This window comes from Bidens hawaiensis, unplaced genomic scaffold (genome assembly GCF_021521415.1).
Source record: "Bidens hawaiensis isolate Kalapana, Puna unplaced genomic scaffold, B.hawaiensis_p1.1 tig00002423_1, whole genome shotgun sequence".
Classification (NCBI taxonomy): domain Eukaryota; kingdom Viridiplantae; phylum Streptophyta; class Magnoliopsida; order Asterales; family Asteraceae; genus Bidens; species Bidens hawaiensis.
In genome coordinates, this window is record NW_027491133.1 from 175,020 (window position 1) to 182,768 (window position 7,749).

General features: G+C 41.3%; 1 pseudogene across 1 annotated transcript; it reads right to left on the minus strand.

Moving 5' to 3' along the window:
• Nucleotides 1–3,983: 3,983 nt before the first annotated feature.
• On the minus strand, nt 3,984–7,114 carry LOC143619334 (RGG repeats nuclear RNA binding protein A-like; annotated as a pseudogene). The gene is made up of 7 exons (XR_013151171.1): nt 6,712–7,114; nt 5,835–6,132; nt 5,112–5,177; nt 4,903–5,031; nt 4,671–4,829; nt 4,532–4,588; nt 3,984–4,450 (listed from the first exon to the last, which is right to left on the minus strand). The product of XR_013151171.1 is annotated as an RGG repeats nuclear RNA binding protein A-like (transcript).
• Nucleotides 7,115–7,749: the final 635 nt, after the last annotated feature.

Below are 7,749 nucleotides of genomic sequence, written 5' to 3' on the forward strand. Positions count from 1 at the left end.
TTGATTTGGCAGAAAATTTTGGTCTTTACGATTTATATGCACACGATCTGATCTACTGATCTGTTGGAAGGCTTTAATGGTATGATCAGTTGTATAGAAACTGCTGACGACCAAACAACTGGTTATGTATGTATCAGTTGGTTGTTTTCCCACACAAGACCACCAACCAATCAATCAGATGTTTGTAATATTCACTGAAAGTCTCAAAGACCTACAATTGGCCTTCGGGTCTAATTGTATGAAAGTGTTGGTAAGATGTGAGATCTTTAACCTGAGCCGGGTTGGTATCTGTTTAATAAACCATAGTACGACACGACATATTCAGCAAAAAAGTACACTATGCAATTTTATACCTTTTTTAAAATAATTAAAATTAGAGGTGCACAAACCGGGTATTCTCAAAAACTGGAACCGGGTAAGAACCAGAACCGGGTATGGTCAACAAAATTCAAAACCGGGTGTTGATCGGTTCCATCAGGTTTTTTCCAGGTTTCGGGTAGGGGCGGGCTGGGTTTTGACCGGGTATTGGCGGAACCGGTTCCACCGGGTCAGTTCCGGTTCCGGATACAGTTCTCGGGGGAAAACTAAAACCCGATCCGTACCCTCGGGTAGGGTAGGGACGGATCGAGTTCCAGGTAGGAACCGTCGGATCGGGTCCGGAACTGGTTCTTTTGTGCACCTCTAACTAAAATTAGGATGCTATGGTTCATCCATTCTTCTTGATACATAAAACATATAACCACCACGCTCAAACCACTAAAGTCTAGTGTTAAACCAGTCGTTTTCGTGTTTGATTTGATACTGTCGAAGCATGAAATGAATCTGACCTGATCCATGACGATGTTTCCACGGATTTTCGAGATGAACGAACCACGTCTTGATCTTCTTCTACGGTTGCTTGAGACCTGCAATGGTTTTTCGGGGGTGTGGAGGTGACTGCTAAGAAATCTCAAAGATCTCTTGTTTACAGACACAAAAAAAAGTGGTGGTGGCTCTTATTGAGCATCCCATAATAAGGAGGTGGAGACCTCCTTATATAGAGAGCCTCATGGCCACCATCATGGTACCCTAATGGGCCTAGCCCAGTTAGGGTTACCTCCACAAAACCCCCTCAGCCCAATAACATTGTATTAGTCCATATAATAAAATAAGCCAATATAATAAATTTAGGGTCGTAAAACCGGGTTTAGTACCATACCCCTACAAGCCCCCCAAGTCCAGCGTTGCTCCTGGGCGCGCAAGCGTCTAGGTGGAGCGCTGGACTTTATGAGGTGTGTTAGGCCATGAGGCGGTTTTTTCCCTTTTCTTCGGCCTTGTCTTTATTGTCTTTGAGTTTTGGGAGGTTTTCTTCATGATGGTGACATGTTGTGGTCTTTATGATAATGATGGTGCCCTGGCATAAATAAGATATAGCACGCATCATAACAATAGTGGCGCGAGGCCTGATAAAGGGTAGAGCGCGCATCTTGATAATAATGTAACATAACTTGCGCGCGAGGCAGCTTACGAGTTATGAGAATAATAAAGCCTGCGCGCGAGGCTACTTACGGATCTGAGAATAATAAAGCCTGCGCGCGAGGCGACTTACGGATCTATAAGAACAATAAAGCCAGCGCGTGAGGCGTCCTATGAGCTATAAGAATAATGAAGCTTGCGCGAGTTGCGGCTTACGAGCTATAATAATAATGAAGCTTGCGCGAGTTGCGGCTTACGAGCTATAATAATAATGAAGCTTGCGCGAGTTGCGGCTTACGAGCTATAATAATAATGAAGCTTGCGCGAGTTGCGGCTTACGAGCTATAATAATAATGAAGCTTGCGCGAGTTGCGGCTTACGAGCTATAATAATAATGAAGCTTGCGCGAGTTGCGGCTTACGAGCTATAATAATAATGAAGCTGGCGCGTGGCCACGTGGGATATTATGAGGCTCCCGCCCTAAGATTCGGATGTCTTCTATTGTGATAACGTGGTTGTGGTATACCACGACAGTCCCCTAATTCATTGCTGCTAAATGAGGTTGTCCTTATCCTGATTTGGGATTAGACTACTCATTTGTCATGTCGCTTGCGCATAGGCTCTGGCTTTGTGTTATGCGCCACGCGCAGATGTTGCATGCGCGTGCGCATAGGCTCTGGCTTTGTGTTATGCGCCACGCGCAGATGTTGCATGCGCGTGCGCGTAGACTTTATGTCCCGCGCCACGCGCAGATGTTGCATGCGCGTGCGCGTAGACTTTGTGTCATGCGCCATGCGCAGATGTTGCGTGCGCGTGCGCGTAGACTGTGATATGTGTGAGCATGTGATGCGTAAGCATATGTAATATGCGTGAGCATATGTGATGCGTGAGCATATGTGGTGCATGAGCATGTGATATGCGACTGCGCTCAAGCATCATGGTGGTGTGCATGTTGAACGGAGCGGAGCCGCGTTCGGTCTTGTATTCGGCGCGAAGCCGTATGGGTTTGTGAGGATTCCCAACCTTTAAGTTTGGCGCGTGGCCTGATGGGTTTATGAGGATTCCCAACCTTTAAGTATGGCGCGTGGCCTGATGGGATATTATGAAGATTCCCAACCTTTAAGTATGGCGTGTAGCCATATGGGATATTATGAGGATTCCCAACCTTTAAGTATGGCGTGTAGCCATATGGGATATTATGAGGATTCCCAACCTTTAAGTATGGCGTGTAGCCATATGGGATATTATGAGGATTCCCAACCTTTAAGCATGGCGCGTAGCCATGTGGGATATTATGAGGATTCCCGACCTTTAAGCATGGCGCGTAGCCATATGGGATATTATGAGGATTCCCGACCTTTAAGTTTGGCGCGTGGCCTGATGCGCGCATGCACGGCGATGGAGTGGTGACTCGCGAGCGCGCGTGCGTGGCGGAGGTCTCTTGCGCAAAACCAACATGATGGTTTCAGCGGTGGTTTCCACGGGCGCTCACGCGTGTCGGCGGAATGGTGACCCGCTGACGAGCATGCGTGGTGGCAGTCTTCTGCGCAAAACCCACATGGTGAAGGTCTTTTGCGCGAAACCCACATGGTGGTTCCCGCGGCGGCACATGCATGGCTGCGGAGTGAGAATCCGCGGGCGCGCGTACATGGCGGCGGAAGTCTGGTAATTTTTGGATCAGCAATTTAAGAGTTGGATCTGCAATTTTAAACCTAAAATTCAGGTCTGTAATCTAGATCTAGATCTGTAAATCAGATCTAGATAGATCTGAAGCTCGGAGCAGATTTAAAACCATCACAGATCCGGAGACTTGATCATTCGAATCAGGCAGTTCCTTTTTGCACAGATCTGGAAGCCTCCTTTAGATCTATGGATCTTTTTGAGCTTTAATAGAACAAACCTTGAGGCCTTTTTCTGTAAACTTCCAGATCTGGGTTTTTCCTGGGAGAGATCTGACAGCCGAGAGGAAGATCGAAGGGTAGTTCGTTGTCGTCCCACGGATGGCGCCAATGTCGAAGCATGAAATGAATCTGACCTGATCCATGACGATGTTTCCACGGATTTTCAAGATGAACGAACCACGTCTTGATCTTCTTCTACGGTTGCTTGAGACCTGCAATGGTTTTTCGGGGGTGTGGAGGTGACTGCTAAGAAATCTCAAAGATCTCTTGTTTACAGACACAAAAAAAAGTGGTGGTGGCTCTTATTGAGCATCCCATAATAAGGAGGTGGAGACCTCCTTATATAGAGAGCCTCATGGCCACCATCATGGTACCCTAATGGGCCTAGCCCAGTTAGGGTTACCTCCACAAAACCCCCTCAGCCCAATAACATTGTGTTAGTCCATATAATAAAATAAGCCAATATAATAAATTTAGGGTCGTAAAACCGGGTTTAGTACCATACCCCTACAGATACTTGTATTATTTGCGGCGTTTCTAACCTGCTAAACATGATAAGAGACAATTTTTCAGTCTTATGTAGGTAAGTAAATCAAATAAATAAAGCAAGCGTAAACACAAGTAGAAAGAACTAAAATCGTCATTCATCTATTTCATAACAAAACTGAAACAAGCGTATCTCAAAACCACAAATTAATCGGTCCCATACGCCTCAAAACTTCTAAACGTGACAAAATGCATAAACATAAACCGACACAAACAGAGACCATATGGGAACACAAGAAATTTACAGCTCAAGACGCGGTAAGTTTTTAAATAACCCTTTTTCAAACACATTTTCAACCTGCCATTTCTAGAACTTTTTGATGAAATGCAGACGACAGGATATAACTCTTTTAACCGTCTCACTTCCCACCTAGAGTGGGAAAGTGACTCGGGTCCTCTATCTTGGGAGCTTCAGCTGCATAACTCGAACCACCACCTTGGTTAAACCGACCACCGCCCCTAGAACCCCTACGTCCCCGACCTCGGCCGCCAGGGGTATAGTAACGCTCACCTTCAGCCGGTTTCAAAAACTCATTGATGCTCAGCGACTGTAACAACAAAAAATAACATAAGTAAAAATTATTCGACAATTAAGTTAAAAAGCACATACAAAATAATTAATAACTCACCTTCTTAGCGCGCTCTTCTTTTTCAGCAATTTCTTTGCGCTTATCTTTATCAGAACCCTATAAAACAAACCCAAAATTAAACTAGTACGATTTAGAAGCTTTCAAAATAAGACCTTCAACAAACCCATAAAGTAATTACCAGTTTGACAAAAACGTCATCATTAGTTTTCTTGTTTGATAATTGTTGCATAGATGCAAGATCCTTGTCAACTTCCACTTTCCTTTCTTCAGTCTTGAGCGCCTCTAGAGCCTTTCGTTTCTCTTCTAGAACCTTCTGATATTCTTCAAGAGTCATTTCCTGCATAACAAATTTGCATCATGAATGCCTGCTTCCACTTCTAACAACGGGTAAATAAAAATCATAACTTTACCTTATTCTCGGGCTCTTCAACTTGTTCATTTGAAGCACTCTCCTTTTTGACCTCGGTTGATTCTTCTTCGGGCCCGGGCTTTTCAGAAGCCACGGTTTCTCTCCCTCAACTACCACTTCTTGAGTTTCACTGTGACAAAAAGATGATAAAAGTTATTCAAAAAGAAAAGCAAATGTAAGATTATTAATATAGAAAGCAGAAAAGATTACTGATTGATTTCATCAGCTTGAGTTCTCCAGTTTCCACGACCCGCTCCGTCACGCTTAAATTCATTCCTAAATATACAACAGAAAAAATCAAACCAAAATTGCCAATACATATAGACATGTAGGCAAACCGAACGTTCAATGAACTGTAAGTAAACCATTCAGAAAATGTCTATATGACAAAAGAACGAACACAATCAGTGTTTGTTCATTCAATTAAATGAACTAACATGAACCATGTCTCGTTCGTCTATTTATGTTAATGAATGTTTATGTTCATTCATTTAAAATTGTTATCGTAAGTCAATTAAAGTTAACTTTTATATTCTTTTAAATTTCTACGTCCACTACAATTTAGTCTAGTTTTATATAATTAGAATATCACCCAATACAATTTACTGAGTTTAGCTTAGTTTTATTAACTTTCTAAGGCACAACAGATTGATGTTCGCGTTATTTTTTAAACAGCTTTCAATCATTTATGTTCGTTCATCAATGTTCAGTTATGTTTGTTTGTGAACCATTTGTTTATACCGTTAACGAACGAATACGAACATGTCCTGTCCGTGTTTGCTCAGTTTATTTACAAGCCTACTAACATGCAATCAAACATATCACATGTAAAAGAAAATTTAGTCCATGTAAGTAGTAGACTTTTAAGTTTCAAACGGTTATTGATAATAATTTATTGAAACATAAAAGATTAAAAATGCAACAAGATTTTACCCATGGCCTGTGCCGCTGCGGCGATCATACGGCCGACGTGGACGTTCACCATCGTCCGCGTCTCCGTTGCCAAAAGAACCTTGGCGACCGCCACGGAAACCGCCACGAGGACCACCATAACCGCCACGTCTCTCAAAAGATTTTCCATTAGACTCTTCAATACCACCTTGATTACCAGAGTTTGCACGATTACCAAACGAACCCTCGTTGGTTGAATCTCGGTTAAATCGACCGCCTCCACGGCCGCCACGTGCGTACCCACGACCGCCATGCGCTCCTTCGTTTTTGGCTTCCCTCACTTGTCAAGTCAAAGAGAAAAATACTTATAATCTAATCAATAATGCTAAGCAAATGTGTAATCTTGATCCAATATGCACATATAAGAATTGAACACACGATACAAAATGTGTCATTTACAAAACATTATATAGAATTGTTTTAGCACAACGCAACTTAAAATCATAATAACCAGTTTCTAATGTTTTTATAAATAGATTATGTGTAACATTAAAAATCAAGTAACTGACTTTATATTATTAAAAAGAAAAAAACTAGAAGTTATATTACCTGACTAATCCTAAACTACAAAATTATCCATACCTTTTTGGTCATAATTTTGTCAACACTCTTTAACACCATAAATATGACAAAAATTAATTATCCGATTCTAAATAATAATAGATAAAACATACACCCTGAATAAAAATCATAGCTTTGTAACAAGAAATCAATCAATTTTTTTATAACTCAACTTAAAAAAAACAATAACCAAATTAAACCAACATCCAAACACTCCCAAAGTTAGTTTTGAGATAAAAAAAAACAATCTTTAATCACTTATTATTATTATTATTATTTACTAAAACTTAAAACTCACCGGCTTGAGCCGGAGGAAGAGGCTTGGACGGAAGCTTAGTCGGCTGCACAGCGGCGGCGGCAGGAGGCGGTGCTTTCTTCACCGGCGCAGCAGCAATCTTCTGCACGAGCTGTTACACGTCATCGTTGTCATCATCCACGAGCAAATCAAAAGGGTTCATAGTGGCCATTTGATCAGTAAAGATTGAGTCTTTATAAGAGATAAGAAGCCTAATTTCAGTTCTTGATTGTCATTCGTAATCAAGATCGAATACCCAGAAAAACCCTTGAATTATCTTGAAGATAAGTGTGACAGAGATTAGGGTTTGGTTCAAGGTGAAAGTAAAACCCTAGCCGCAATGGGAGATATTATATAGAAGAAGATGATGATGGAATGTAAAAATAATAATAATAATAATAATAATAATAATAAGTTTGGGTTATTTTTGGTATGGGTTAGTTTGTACTTTGATCCCTGTACTTTTAATTATTTATAGATTGACACTTGTACTTGTTGTTATTGGCAAAGAAAAGTACAAAGACATGTAAGCATCTTGTAAGGTGTAGTTGATTTTATTCTTTTTATCCTGAAATTTATGTCAACATAAACTATTTGTTCCCTGAAAGAAGTTGGATTAAGGCTGAGGGGTGTGGGGGGCGCGAGAGGGGGCGCGAGTGGGGGCTCCAGCCAATAATATTGTAACGTGTGGCAGAGAGAGAAACTTGATAAGATGGGTGTTGGTTGTGGTGCTCGCGCCCCGGGCCCTGGTGTGGAGGGGCGCGAGAGGGGGCGCGAGCGGTTTTTTTTTTTTATTTTTTTATAAATGTATTAAAAAAACGTATTATTAAAAAAACAAGAAATTATTTAAAAAAACACACATTTTTTTTGAAAATTCATAATAAAAAAAACATACTAAAAATTAAACAAACAATAATATTTAATAATAAAACTAATCTAATATAAGATCATCTGGTCGCCTCGCCGCGTATACCGGTTGAGGGCTAAAATAATGCCTCATCAAAGTATCGTTAGCACCCGATCGATCACGATCACGAGGTG